The sequence below is a fragment of the Heterodontus francisci genome, chromosome 50 (genome assembly GCF_036365525.1).
Source record: "Heterodontus francisci isolate sHetFra1 chromosome 50, sHetFra1.hap1, whole genome shotgun sequence".
In the NCBI taxonomy this organism is placed as follows: Eukaryota; Metazoa; Chordata; class Chondrichthyes; order Heterodontiformes; family Heterodontidae; genus Heterodontus; species Heterodontus francisci.
In genome coordinates, this window is record NC_090420.1 from 7184542 (window position 1) to 7200330 (window position 15789).

The 15789-nt window shown below is 46.7% G+C and overlaps 1 non-coding gene across 1 annotated transcript; it reads right to left on the bottom strand.

Moving 5' to 3' along the window:
• Positions 1-12483: 12483 nt before the first annotated feature.
• On the bottom strand, positions 12484-12566 carry trnal-caa (transfer RNA leucine (anticodon CAA)). Its single transcript has one exon. It is a non-coding gene; the product is annotated as a tRNA-Leu (tRNA).
• Positions 12567-15789: the final 3223 nt, after the last annotated feature.

Sequence of the window (15789 nt, forward strand, 5' to 3'; positions counted from 1 at the left end):
CTAAACACAGCCAGCCTTTTTAGTACCTCCCTCTCTCAATTTGTACCCTCTCCATTGCCTCTACTCTCTTCACTTCGACTGATATTTTGTCAAATTCCACTTCCTTATTGATCACTGATACAATGTACTCATTAAGTAGATTAACATTGCCCTGCACCTCCAAGCATATATTATCCTCTTTGTCCCTAATAGTCCCTACTCAACCTCTTACTACCCACTTATCATTTACATGCTGCTCGAAGATTTTTGGGTTCCCTTTCATGTTGACTGCCAGTCTATTCTCATGGAAATAGAGAATTATAAAATATAGAAGACGTAAGTATTTCCCATCCTTGATGAGGTGGAACTTTTTATGTTGTGGGTGGTAATGACTTGGCCCACGAGTGTGGTGGAAGCAGAGACAATCACTGATTTGAAAAGGAAATTGGATAGATACTTGAAGGAAAGAAACTTGAAGGAGGAAAGGGATCGAGCTGGTGAGTAGAACTGACTAGATTGCTCCGGGGAGAGCCTGCATGGAAGTGATAGGCGAAACGACCACCTTCCATGCTGTAAATGACTCTGTGTTGTTTCTCAAATCCAATCCACTGGTGCTTGGTAAAGAATTTCACAGTAGATTGTGCAACTGGAAAATCATAACAAAGGCAAGGGGCGCAGAAGAAAACAGAATTGCTGAAACCCGGGATTGCACCAGGGATCTTTAGATCTTCAGCCTAACACTCTCCCAACTGAGCTATTTCAGCTCGACATTAACAATGGCTTGGTGTCCTTATTTTGGAAGAAAATACATACATTCAAGTTTTCCAAAAAATTAAAGAACACAACATGTGAGTAATATTCCCCATTGCTTTCTCAGTACTGATGGATTGTGAAGCGGGAGACAGCCAGAAATGCCACTGAGCCGCACAGACCCCGAGCTGAGAATAAAATGAGATCAAATTCAATCTTTCATCGTGAGATGCTGCTGAGAGGTAAGAGTCCTGAATCAAAGCGAGACTTGCTCATTTCAAACACTCCCTGTACTCTCTGCTCATGAAGCCTTAAAAAAGGGAAAAACAGAATGGCACTCAAACTCACAACCCTGCCATTAAAAGTCTCATGTTCAACTGACAGAACTGTCACTTCCACTCGGTCTCTTATTGGATGGATGCAACTCCAACGCAGGGGTGGCATTCAAATCCTCCCATGGGTCCTCATGTCAGACTGAGTTCCATGTTGTAGACTCAAGCAAAGGAAATCTGCTCAGTTCCAAAACTATCAGCGAATTGAAGCTGATTACGATCAACATCATCAGAGGTCAGAACTACCTGGTGAAAGAAGACACTCTGAAGAAGGATCCACAATTATTCAAAGGCATCGACAAAGTGAAAAACAAGAAAATCAATGAGTCAATGCAAGCCAAACAGAAACACTGAGGAATTCTATTCTATATCCGAACCCAGTCCTGTTGTTTTTGGAGTCAGGTCTCAATTACTGCGACAACTTTATATACCCACTTGGCTTTCTGTGCATTTCGTTCATTTCAATTTTGCCGACAAGCTCTTTGAATCCAGTTGTCTGGTCCTCATGCCAGCTATGTTTGGAAGTCAATCCACCTTCTGCAAGGCTGAAACCATTAGATAACCTTCATCTAAAAATGCCAATAGGCCAGGGCCCGTCCAGGATTTGAACCCAGGACCTCACGCATGTTAACTAACCATACAACTCTAAGCGAGAATCATACCCCTAGACCAACGAAGAACTGCCAGATGAAGTTTTATTAGCTGCTGTGGAATTTCACTGGCACCCCACAGCCAATCATCCATTTTTTTCAGATCAAAGCAACATCCTGCAAATGCTGAAATAAAAACAGAAAGTGCTGGAAATGTTCAGCAGCTCTGGCAACATTTGTGCTGAGAGAAGCACAGTTAACGTTTCAGGGCACTCACCTTTTGTTTCAGCCATCCTTTCAGACTGCTTCTGTCCATCCAATCTCACTTTCTAGTCTTTCCACTTTCTAACCACTCACTACGTAAATACATTTTCCATGAATTCATCTTTCCTTTATTATTGACAGTTTTATATTTCTGGCCTTTGCTTCGGACACCACCACAAGTGTCTCCATCTACCCAATCAAACCTCTTCGCTATTTCCACGCATTGCAATGTTTCTTTAACCCTGACAGACTGTGGAGTTTCTGCTGCTTGATTGCAGTTCTTGCTTCCCGCCAGTAGATGTCACCTCACTCCAATACAGTGAAGTTTACAAATCTGTGAGAGACACAACAGGAAATAATTGTTCACATTATAGTGAATGTGTGCAATTTAGAAATACTAAGAGTGGAGACGAGTTATTATTGCATTTTGTCAAGCTAAACATAACTTATAATGATGTAATAAATCCGTCACTCTGTTGTCTTGACTGTGAGAGTGACCTAGAGTCATCGGGTCACTGAGTCATTTGTGGCACAGAATGAGGCCATTCGCCCCATCGAGCCCATGCCGGCTCTCCATGGAGCGATCCAGTCAGTCCCACTCGTCTGCTCGATCCCCGTAGCCCTGTAAATTTATTTCCTTCAAGTGCCCCTTCAAATTTTGTAATCATTGATTGTCTCCACTTCCTCCGCCCTCGTGGGCAGCGAGTTGCAGATCCTTACCAATCACTGTGCAAAAATGTTCTTCCGCACATTCCCTCTGTATCTCCCTCTCTCTCTCTCTGCCCCTGTCTCTCATTTTCTCTGCCCCTGACAGTTGCAGAGAGCGAGAATTCTCAACTTTGTGGTTAGTCTGCTTTTAAAAAATCGCAGCCATCAGTTTCACAGCTGACAGGTGCTTTGAGCAGAGACAGCACTTCCGAAACTCGGACAAGCTCGGGTTTTTCTGGAGGGCTTTTAAAAGAAATCAGAACTGCCGGAAAGCTCCGAACTTGTCCGAGGTTCTGAAACGTTGTCTCTGCTCGAAGGACCTGTCAGCTGTGAAGCTGACGGCTGCAATTTGATTGAAAGTCAGACTGGTCTGGAAGAAGAAGCCAATGGGAAATTTCTCATCCCTGAAATTATCAATCACGGACCTCAAAAACTTTTAACGTGGACACTGGTGTCCATGTACAGACATGTTGCCAACCCCTGTTCTTCACAGAGACTTACCAATCACGCACCGATCAACGGTAACAAATAATTTGACTTCTTTTTTATTGAAGACTGACAATACTATATGCAAGTTACAGGAGATCTCTGCAGGCACATCTTACTGAGGATCAACACATCTCCTGCTCTGTGTCACATACTGTGTGACATCACTTCCTGAAATGATGATGCACACACATAAAGCAAAATCACAATATCCCCTTTTTCCTTGGCTGGTGCAGACATAATGGTTTCAAATAATTTAGGAATGATTAAGACAGATAGTAAGAGTTTCGATAGATATTTAAACAAGAAAAGAGTTAACAAAGCGAGCATTGGTCCTTTCGAAAGTGAGTCTGGGGAATGAATAATGGATCATAATGAGATGGTAGATGAATTGAAGAGATATTTTGCATCGGTTTTCACTACTGAGGATACAGTAACATTCCAGTATTGGCTGTAAGTCAGGGAATGGAAGGGAAGGAGGAACTCAAGAAAATTACAATCAACAGAGAAGTGGTACTGAACAAATTGTTGGAGCTGTGGGCTGACACATCCCCGGGTCCTGATAGACTTCATCCCAGGATGTTAAAAAAGTGGCTAATGAGATAGTTGATGCGTTAGTTTTAATTTTCCAATATTCCCTAGATTTGGGGAAGGTTCCTTTACGTTGGAAAATAGTGAATGTAACTCCTTTATTCAAAAAGGGAGGGAGACAGAATGCAGGAATCCACAGGCCAGATAGCTCAACATTTGTCTTAGGGAAAATGTTGGAAGCTATTATTAAGGACAGCAGGGTATTTAGAAAAATTCATGGTAATCAGGCAGAGTCAACATGGTTTTGTGAAAGGAAAATCATGTTTAATAAATGTATTGGAGTTCTTTGAGGGAGTTACATGTGCTGTGGATAAAGGGGAACCGGTGGATATATTGTACTTAGATTTCCAGAAGGCATTGATAAGGTACTACATCAAAGGTTATTGCAGAAAATAAAAGCTCATGGTGTCGGGGGTAACATACTGGCATGGATAGAAGATTGGCCAGCTAACAGGAAACAAAGAGTAGGTATAAATGGGCCATTTTCTGGTTGGCGAGATGTAACTAGTGGAGTGCCACAAGGATCAGTCCAAGGGCCTCAATTATATACTATGTATATTAATGACTTGGAGGAGGGGGGAGAGTGTAATATATCCAAATTCGCTGATGATACAAAAATAGGTAGGAGGGCATGTTGTCATGAGGACATAAGGAATCTGCAAGGGGCTAGAGATAGGTTGAGTGAGTGGGCAAAAATTTGGCAGATGGAGTTTAATGTAGGAAACTGTGAGGTCATACACTTTGGTGGGAAGAATCAAAAGACAGACTATGATTTAAATGGAGAGAGACTCCAAAAAAGAGGGATCTGGGTGTTCTTGTGATTGAAACACAAAAAGTTAGCATGCAGGTGCAGCAAGTAATTAAGAGGGCAAATGGAATTTTGGCCTTTATTGCTAGGGGGTTGGAGTTTAAAAATAGAGAAGTCTTGTTACAACTGTACAGGGTGTTAGTGAGGCCGCACCTGGAGTATTGAGTACAGTTTTGGTCCCCGTATTTAAGAAAGGATATACTGGTATTGGACGCAGTTCAAAAGAGATTCACTCGGCTGATTCCTGGGATAAAGGGGTTGACTTATCAAGAATGGCTAAACAGGTTAGGCTTTGTACATTAAAGTTTAGAAGAATGAGGGGTGATCTGATTGAAATGTATAAGATTCTGAGGGGGCTTGACAGGGTAGATGTTGAGAAGATGTTTCCACTAGTGGGGGAATCTCGAACGAGGGGACATAGTTACAGAATAAGGGGACAGTCATTTAAAACTGAGATGCAAAGGAAATTTTCCTCTCAGAGGGTAGTGAATGTCTGGAATTCTAACCCCAGAGAGTTGTGGAGACTAAATCACTGAAAGCATTTAAAGAGGAGGTAGATAGAATTTTTAAATATTGGGGAGTTGAGGGCTATGAGGAGCTGGCACGAAAGAGGAGTTGAGGTCTGGGAGAAATCAGCCCTGATCTTATTGAATGGCGGGGCAGGCGTGGAGGGGCTGAATGACCTACTGCTGCTCCTATTTCTTATGTTCTTATAAGGGAGCTACAAAGAGATGTAGATCGGTTAAGTGAGTGGGCAAAGACCTGGCAAATGGAGTATAATGTGGGAAAGTGTGAAATTGTCCACTTTGGAAGAATAAAAAAAGAAGCATATTATCTAAATGGTGAGAGATTGCAGGCCTCTAAGATGAAGAGGGATCTGGGTGTCCTAGTGCATGAATTGCACAAGGTTCGTAAGCAGGTACAGCACGTAATTAGGAAAGCTAATAGAGTGTTATCGTTTATCGCGAGGGGAATTAAATACAAAAGTAGGGAGGTTATGCTTCAGTTATACAGGGCTTTGGTGAGACCACATCTGGAGTACTGTGTACAGTACTGGTCTCCTTATTTAAGGAAGGATGTGAATGCATTGGAGGCAGTGCAGAGAAGGTTTACTGGACAAATACCTGGAATGGTGGGCTGGCTTACGAGGAAAAATTGTATAGGCTTGGCTTGTATCCGCAAGAGTTTAGAAGAGTAAGAGGCAACATGATTGAAACATATAATATCCTGAGGGGTCTTGACAGGGTGGATGTAGAAAGGATGTTTCCCCTTCTGGGAGAATCTAAAATTAGGGGTCACTGTTTAAAAATATGGGGTCGCCCATTTAAGACAAAGATGAGGAGAATTTTTTCTCTTAGAGGGTTGTGAGTCTTTGCAGTTCTCTTCCTCAAAAGACGGTGGAAGCAGAGTCTTTGAATATTTTTAAGGCGGATGTAGATAGATTCTTGATAAGCAAGGGGGTGGTCAGGGGTAGCTGGAAATGTGGGTAATCAGTTCAGCTATGAAATTATTGAATGGCGGAGCAGGCTGGTAGGGCCGAGTGGCCTAATCCTGCTCCTAATTCATCTGTTCATATGCTTGTATGTTTGTATAGCTTTTAGTTAGGGCTAAAATGAGCTGATTTAAAGAGCCAGGGGAGTTCAAATCAATCTCCATCAATTAGTCTAAAACAGGCCCAGATGAGGGGCAGGATTTTGTATTCCCGCTGCCGGGAGCAGTGGCAGTTGCGAACATGGCAACCATTCCCTCCGTTATCCTGTATGTACAATCAGTTGCCAGCATTCGCCAGAGCTGGCGGGCAGCCATAAAGACAGGGCTAAATTGTGGCGAGTCGAAGAGACTTAGTAGTTGGCAGGAAAAAAGACAGAGGCGCAAGGGGAGAGCCAACTGTGCAACAGCCCCAACAAACAAATTTCTCTGCAGCACCTGTGGAAGAGCCTGTCACTCCAGAATTGGCCTTTATAGCCACTCCAGGCGCTGCTTCACAAACCACTGACCACCTCCAGGCGCGTATCCATTGTCTCTCGAGATAAGGAGGCCCAAAAGAAAGAGAAAGAAAAAAAAAGAACAATTAGTTTTGTGTATGTTACCTGGATCCACTGCCCTCCCCCAGCCACACCTGCTCTTTGTTTTCTCAACGAAATTGATCCGGCCGAAACTGAAGAGCTCAGCTGTCGATACTTCAATCTCTGATCCTGCTGTCTTCACCGCCCAGAGTGTCTGCGGCCACGGCGTGCGGTAAGTCCATTGAGGAGAAGAAGGAGCAGCGGGACCCTAGGGAAGTCTTGAGAAAAGGTGCCCCGAACACCCAAAAAATCCATGAACGGCCGCAACTTCAAAGCGCCTGCGGGAGATGGCTCGGAGAGCATCTGCAGTGCACTGTCGGCAATGCGGTATGCCTTTATTTAAACCACATCAAGAACACTTAAAGGAATATAAAACACAACTTTCTGGTTTTTGCACCAGGGCTGTACTAAATTCACCATGGATTTAGTCTCTGAATGATGTGACTGGCTGCAGTAGGAAATGTGGCAGTTAAGGTGGCCACTTCTCGAACATTTTTGCCTCAGAGTCTTCCAGAGGCGGAGGAAATGGCTTATTACCTGCACCTGCTTTCCCCCCTTTCCCTTCCCCCCCTTTCCACCCACCTTCCCCTTCCCCCCCTTTCCACCCCCCTTCCCCTTCCCTGCTCCACCCTCTCAGCGCACCCCCTCACAACCCCGTCCCAGCCCGCGCCTCGCACCATCTTCCCCCGGCACCCCCTTCCCCTGCACCCCCCCCATCCCCTTACAGCCCGCTTCCCAGCTTCCCCTCGCACCCCCCTCCCTCCACCCCCTTTCCCTGCACCCCCACCACAACTTTACAGCCCCCTTCCCAGATCCCCCTCGCTCCCCCTCCCTCCACCCCTCCCCCTCGCATCCGCTCCTCCCACCGGCATCATCCTACCCCTGTTTGGGGGCCCTAACAACCTCACTGCCTTGCGGGTGTCTCGGGAGAGACCATGGCTCAGGGAGTATACCCTAACAGAAAATCTGGAGCGGAACTCCGTAGGCGGTCATGTGTCAACTTTGGCATGTTTCTGGCATTTCCTGCAGCCAAACTGGTGCCAAGCGTCGTGCTCTGCACTCCTTTGGACCCCACCAGAAAGGTCGAGAGGGGGGTTTTGACGACTGGGCAACTCTCAACCTCCATAAATTCACCGAGGCATGCACCATGGAGAGGTCACTCCATAGTTGCCTCACAGCGACTGAAACAACATGGAAGGCAGCAGTTATGGGTTATAAATCCAGATAAATTGGCATAGAAACTGGGCGACACGGGTTGCTTTTGTCGGTGGGAGAGGTCATCGCACCTCACTGGTCAGCTACCGCCCGCCGTAAACCGGGCAGCCCTCGGTCAATAAGGTTCTGTCCCGCCACAGTCTACCTGCTTCAATGGGTGCTTGGAGCTCAGGGTCATTGGCCGAAAGGTGGACTGATACACTGCACCAAACAACACGAAAAAAGAAAAGAAGGTACCAGCCCTTCGCTTTGCAAGCTGGAACGTCAGAACTATGTGTCCTGGCCTGTCGGAAGACCTTACACAAATCAACGATTCTCGGAAGACCGCCATCATCAGCAACGAGCTCAGAAGACTCAATGTCGACATTGCAGCACTTCAGGAGACACGCCTCCCCGCAAGTGGATCTCCAGCAGAGCAAGACTACACCTTCTTCTGGCAGGGTAGGGATCCTGAAGAACCAAGACAGCATGGAGTGGGCTTCGCCATTAGAAACTCCTTGCTCAGCATGATCGAGCCTCCCTCAAATGGCTCGGAACGCATACTGTCCATCCGACTGCTCATCACCTCTGGTCCAGTACACTACTCAGCATCTATGCTCCAACACTCTGCTCCCCACCTGAAGCTAAAGATCAGTTCTACGAGGAACTCCATAACATCATTAGCAGGATCGCCAACACCGAACGCCTATTCCTGCTGGGGGACTTTAATGCCAGGGTTGGGGCCGACCATGACTCATGGCCCTCCTGCCTTGGGCGCTATGGCATTGGAAGGATGAATGAGAACGGGCAGAGACTGCTTGTGTTGTGTACCTGTCATAACCTCTGCATCACCAACTCGTTCTTTCACACTAAACCCTGTCACCAGGTTTCATGGAGGCACCCAAGATCGCGTCGTTGGCACCAGCTAAATCTCATTGTCACGAGGCGAGCCGCCTTAAACAGTGTTCAAATCACACGCAGCTTCCACAGTGCGGATTGCGACACCGACCACTCCCTGGTGTGCAGCAAGGTTAGACTCAGACCAAAGAAGTTGCATCATTCCAAGCAGAAGGGTCGCCCGCGCTTCAACACAAGCAAAACCTCTCACCCACAGCTCTTACAAAAAAATCTAAATTCACTTGTAACAGCCCTTCAAAACACTCCCACAGGGGATGCTGAGACCAAGTGGGCCCACATCAGAGACACCATCTATGAATCAGCTTTGACCACCTACGGCAAAAGTGCGAAGAGAAATGCAGACTGGTTTCAAGCTCACAATGAAGAGCTCGAACCTGTCATAGCCACTAAGCGCATTGCACAGTTGAACGACAAGAAAGCCCCCAGTGAGTTAACATCCGCAGCACTTAAAGCAGCCAGAAGAACTGCACAAAGAACAGCCAGGCGCTGCACAAACGACTACTGGCAACACCTATGCAGTCACATTCAGCTGGCCTCAGACACCGGAAACATCAGAGGAATGTATGATGGCATTAAGAGAGCCCTTGGACCAACCATCAAGAAGATCGCCCTCCTCAAATCTAAATCAGGGGACATAATCACTGACCAATGCAAACAAATGGACCGCTGGGTTGAGCACTACCTAGAACTGTACTCCAGGGAGAATGTTGTCACTGAGACTGCCCTCAACGCAGCCCAGCCTCTACCAGTCATGGATGAGCTGGACATACAGCCAACCAAATCGGAACTCAGTGATGCCATTGATTCTCTAACCAGCGGAAAAGCCCCTGGGAAGGACAGCATGACCACTGAAATAATCAAGAGTGCCAAGCCTGCTATACTCTCAGCACTACATGAACTACTATGCCTGTGCTGGGACGAGGGAGCAGTACCTCAGGACATGCGCGATGCCAATATCATCACCCTCTATAAAAACAAAGGTGACCACGGTGACTGCTTCAACTACCGTGGAATCTCCCTGCTCAGCATAGTGGGGAAAGTCTTTGCTCGAGTCGCTCTAAACAGGCTCCAGAAGCTGGCCGAACGCGTCTACCCTGAGGCACAGTGTGGCTTTCGTGCAGAGAGATCGACCGTCGACATGCTGTTCTCCCTTCGTCAGATACAATAGAAATGCCATGAACAACAGATGCCCCTCTACATTGCTTTCATTGATGTCACCAAAGCCTTTGACCTCGTCAGCAGACGTGGTCTCTTCAGACTGCTGGAAAAGATTGGATGACCACCAAAGCTACTAAGTATCATCACCTCATTCCATGACAATATGAAAGGCACAATTCAACATGGTGGCTCCTCATCAGACCCCTTTCCTATCCTGAGTGGCGTGAAACAGGGCTGTGTTCTCGCACCCACACTTTTTGGGATTTTCTTCTCCCTGCTGCTTTCACATGCGTTCAAATCTTCTGAAGAAGAAATTTTCCTCCACACAAGATCAGGGGGCAGGTTGTTCAACCTTGCCCGTCTAAGAGCGAAGTCCAAAGTATGGAAAGTCCTCATCAGGGAACCCCTCTTTGCTGACGATGCTGCTTTAACATCTCACACTGAAGAGTGCCTGCAGAGTCTCATCGACAGGTTTGCGGCTGCCTGCAATGAATTTGGCCTCGCCATCAGCCTCAAGAAAACGAACATCATGGGGCAGGACGTCAGAAATGCTCCATCCATCAATATTGGCGACCACGCTCTGGAAGTGGTTCAAGATTTCACCTACCTAGGCTCAACTATCACCAGCAACCTTTCTCTAGATGCAGAAATCAACAAGTGCATGGGTAAGGCTTCTACTGCTATGTCCAGACTGGCCAAGAGAGTGTGGGAAAATGGCGCACTGACACGGAACTCAAAAGTCCAAGTGTATCAAGCCTGTGTCCTCAGTACCTCGCTCTATGGCAGCGAGGCCTGGACAACATATGTCAGCCAAGAGCGACGTCTCAATTCATTCCATCTTCGCTGCCACCAGAGTATAATTGGCATCAGGTGGCAGGACCGCATCTCCAACACAGAAGTCCTCGAGGCGGCCAACATCCCCAGCTTGTACACACTACTGAGTCAATGGCGCTTGAGATAGCTTGGCCATGTGAGCCGCATGGAAGATGGCAGGATCCCCAAAGACACATTGTACAGTGAGCTCGCCACTGGTATCAGACCCACCGGCCGTCCATTTCTCCGCTTTAAAGACGTCTGCAAACGCGACATGAAGTCCTGTGACACTGATCACAAGTCGTGGGAGTCAGGTGCCAGCGTTCGCCAGAGCTGGCGGGCAGCCATAACGGTGGGGCTAAAGTGCGGCGAGTCGAAGAGACTTAGCAGTTGGCAGGAAAAAAGTCAGAGGCGCAAGGAGAGAGCCAACTGTGTAACAGCCCCGACAAGCAAATTTTTCTGCAGCACCTGTGGAAGAGCCTGTCACTCTAGAATTGGCCTTTATAGCCACTCCAGGCGCTGCTCCACACACCTCTGACCACCTCCAGGCGCTTACCCATTGTCTCTCGAGACAAGGATGCCAAAGAAATGTTTGTTTCAAGCCCAAGATGCCATATATTTTACTAACCACTCTCTCAATATGCCCTGCCACCTTCAAAGATCGATGCACATGCACCCCCAGGTCCCTCTGTTCCTGCACACTCTTCAGAACTGTGCCATTAAGTATACATTGCCTCTCCCTATTCCTTCTGTCAAAATGCATCACCTCACACTTAACAGTATTAAATTCCATCCGTCACTTCTCTGCTCATTCTGCTAGCCATTCTATGTCCTATTGCAGTCGATTCATGTCATCCTCACTGTTTGCCTCACCTCCAAGTTTGGTATTGTCAGCAAATTTTGAGATTCTGCTCCGTATTCCAAGATCCACATATTTTATACGTAGCATGAAAAGCAGTGATCCCAGCACTGACCCTCGGGGAACACCACTGTCTACCACCCCCCAGTCTGAAAAGAAACCATTTACTACAACTTGCTTGTTTCTGCCCTTTAGTCAATTTTTCTAACCAATTGGAAGCTGACCCTCCTATTCCACGAGCCTCAATCTTGTTAACCAGCCTTTTATGTGATACTTTATCAAATGCTTTCATAAAATCCATAGAAACAGCACCCACTGTATTTCCTTCATCAAACTTCGCTGCTCCTTCATCAAAAAATTCAATTAGATTAGTGAAGCATGATCTGCCTTTTACAAATCCATGCTGGCTATCCTTATTTAACTCAAACCTCTCTAAATGTCCATTGATATTTTCCCTGATTACCATTTCTGAAACCTTACACAGCATTGATGCTAAATTAACTGGCATGGAGTTGCTTGGACTGTCCTTACAACCTTTCTTGAATAAGGGTGTTATTTGCCACTCTCCAATCCCCTTACCTGGGGATGATTGGAAGATGATGGCAAGCACTTCCTGGAGGGTGTCTGGAGCGGTGGCAGACCTGCAAGGAATCAACTACCGGGGAGTGAATAAAGTGAGACCCAGGCTCGCGGCCTTCAGCTGCCTGGAGGGGGGTCGGAGAGGCAGCGGATCCAGCGAGGAACCACAATTCAGGGAGAATGAGAAGGTCCTTGTGAGGGGACAGAGAAGATTAAGTTGCGGGTTTATCAGTTTATAAGCACGTGCAGAGCCAAGGAACGGTGCCGGGGAAGATCCAATAATAGAAAGCTGCAATCGGTTGTCAGGCAGGAGTGATTAAATTACAGAAGAGATGATGGTGCAAAGCAAATAAAAGGGGAACAACAAGTAGCATTTGTTAAGCATAAATACCAGGAGTGGGGATCGAACCCACGCAGACATTCGTCTATTGGATCTTGAGTCCAACGCCTTAACCACTCGGCCATCCTGGCACATTGGCCAAGTAATTAAAATGAAATTTAATGTGATCCGGGTGCCATCTAGCCTTTTACAAAATCCAATTGTGACGCCTCTCCCATGCTAAATTGGACCCTTCATCATCTTGTCAACCTCAATCAGATCACCCCTCAGTCTAGGTTTCTCTAAGGTGCAGGGTCCCAACTCTTTTAGTCTAACTTGATAACGAAGATGTCTTATACTGGGAATTAGTTTAATGTCTCTCCTCTGTACCCTTTCCAAGGCCTCAATATCACCCATCATGTGAGGAGACCAAGACTGGATACAATATTCCAAGTGAGTCCTGACCAAGGTTTCATAAAAGGACAAATGGGGGACATCTCAGATACTGAAGGAGTCCGTGTCCAGAAGCAGCAAGACCTGGACAACGTTCAGGCTTGGGCTGCTAAGTGGCAAGTAACAGTCACACCACATAAGTACCAGGCAATGACCATCTCCAACAAGAGAGAATGTAACCGTTTCCATTTGACGTTCAACAGCATTACCATCGCTGAATCCCCCCCCACCATCAACATCCTGGGGGTTACCATTGACAGAAGCTTAACTGGACCATTCATATAAATACTGTGGCTACAAGGGTAAAACAGATAGTGGGAATTCTGCAATGAGTAACTCAGCTCAAGGCACTAGGTGAAATGCTCATTTAGGAGAGCTGGAGAAATGGACTGATCAGGTGGGCAGAAAAGTGGCAAATTAAATTCAACTTGGAGAAGTGTGAGGTGATGCATTTGGTGAGGTCAAACACGGCAAAGGAATACACAATTAATGGGTGAATGCTGATAGGTGTCGAGGAAGTGAGAGACCTTGAAGTGAATGTCCACAAATCCCTGAAAGTAGCAGGACAGGTTGATAAGTTGGTTGAGAAGGCTTATGGAATCCTTTCCTTTATTAGCCAATGTATAGAATATAAGAAAAGGGAGGTTATGCTGGAACTGTATCAATCATTAGTTAGGCCACAACTTGAGTTCTGTGTGCAGTCTGGTCACCTCATTACAGAAATGATGTAATTGCACGAGAGAGGTTACAGAGGAGATTTACGAGGATGTTGCCAGGAATGGAAAAATGCAGCTATGAGGAAAGACTGGATAGACTGGGTTTGTTCTCCTTGGAACAGAGGAGGCTGATGGGAGATTTGATTGAAACGTACAAAATTGTGAGGGGCCTGGGATGGGAAGGGTCTATTTACCTTAATGGAGAGGTCAGTGATGATGGGGCATAGATTTAAAGTGATTTGTCGAAAGATTAGAGAGGAGATGAGGAAATGTTTTTTTCACCCAGAGGGTGTGAAGGGTCTGGAACTCACTGCCTGTGAGGGTAGTTGAGGCAGAAACCCTCAACTCATTTAAAAGGAGTCTGGAGATGCACCTCAAGTGCCTGAACCTGCAGGGTGACGGACCAAATGCTGGAAAATGGGATTCGGCTGGGTGGCTCATTTTTGGCCTTCCTGTGCTGTAAACTTTCTATGTTCTTTGTTTTATGATTCTTTGCAGAAACGATTCTGTGATTTTTGACTCTCTAAAACTTGTCCACCACCTACAAGGCACAAGCCAGGATGAGTACAGCTCCAACAACACTCTAGAAACTCAACAATATTCAGGACAAAGTAGCCCACTGGATTGTCACCCCATTCACCACATTAAACATTCACTCCCTTTACCACTGACGCACAGTGGCAGCAGTGTGTACCATCTACCAGATGCACTGCAGCAACTCGCGAAGGCTCCTTTGACGGCAACTTCCAAACCGAAGACCTCCACCACCTTAAAGGACAAGGGCAGCAGATGCATGGAAACACCACCATCTGCAAGTTCCTCTCCAAGTACACACCATCTGATCTGCAGATATATCGCTGTTCATTCACTGATGTTGGGTCAAAATCCTGGATCTCCCTTCCTAACAGCACTGTGGGTGTACCTACACCACATGGAGTGCAGTAATTCAAGTAGGCAGCTCACCGCCACCTTGTCAAGGACAATTAGGGATGGATAACAAATTCTGGACTTGCCAGCGGCGCTCACATCCCATGAAAGAATATGCCTCATCTTGTACTCAATTGTCCTCTGAATGCAGCCCAATACCCTTATTGCTCCAACTATCACTTCACTGCATTGCTGCTGTACCTTTAGAGATCTGTGCACTAGAACATCCAGATCTCTGCTCAAAATGATTTTCTTTTTCCACCTACTTTCATGTTTTTCCCTGAAGGGTGTATGAATGTTGAGCATTCGCCCTGTCCACATGAATAACACTGCACTTACCCAAATTAAACATCATTTACCATTCATGAACCCAATCTCCCAACACATTAAGATCAGCATGAAACAGTCGGGCATCGTCTACAGTCTGAACACTCGCACAGATCTTTGAATCATCTGTAAATTTACAGATCGTGTTCCTGACACCTGCATCCTGATCATTGATCAAATAGTAAAGAGCGACAGTCCCAACACCGATCCCTGTGGGACACCACTGGTGACTAGTTTCCAAACAGATCCAGATCCATCTGTAACGACTTTCTGCCTACGTCCTGCCAGTTAGTTACCAATTCAGATCAATATATTACCACTGATACCAGGCAATTTCACCTTGCAGAGAAGCCTCTTGAGTGGAACTTGATCAAAATCTTTTGGATAAGATCAGCTAATTGAACTCAGGCCAGAGATTAGGCCTCGGCCCGTCCTGCTCTGTGTGGGTCTCAGGACCAAATAAGGTGCGATCAGTTCACTGAGCACAGGCTCTTCCTGCTCTGTATGCTGCTCCAGGACCTGTTCTGCTGCCTCTGCAGCACAGGTCATGTTCTGCTGCCTCGACTGCCTGATAGTTAAGGAGCTGAATGCGAGCCTGCAGCAGCCATGGCTGAAGGAAGACACCGGGTGGCCCCACGGTTTAGCGATGCCTCCCTGCAGGTTCTCCTCCAGGCTGCAAGGGAAAGGTAGAAGGTCCTCTTCCCCAGGGATGGGAGGAGGAATCCTGCCCGCCTGACCAAGCAAGGCTGGCTGAAGATAGCGGGGGAGGTCAGTAGCCCTGGGGTCACCCCCAGGACATGGATCCAGTGCAGGAAGTGGGTCAATGACCGGATCGAGCTGCTCAGGTGAAAACTCCAAACACTTTGGACCCTTTGGACATTGCATGTGGCAGAGTGAGAGGGAGTGTTTGGTAGAAATGGAGTGACAACCCAGTCATGTGTATTGGGGAAGG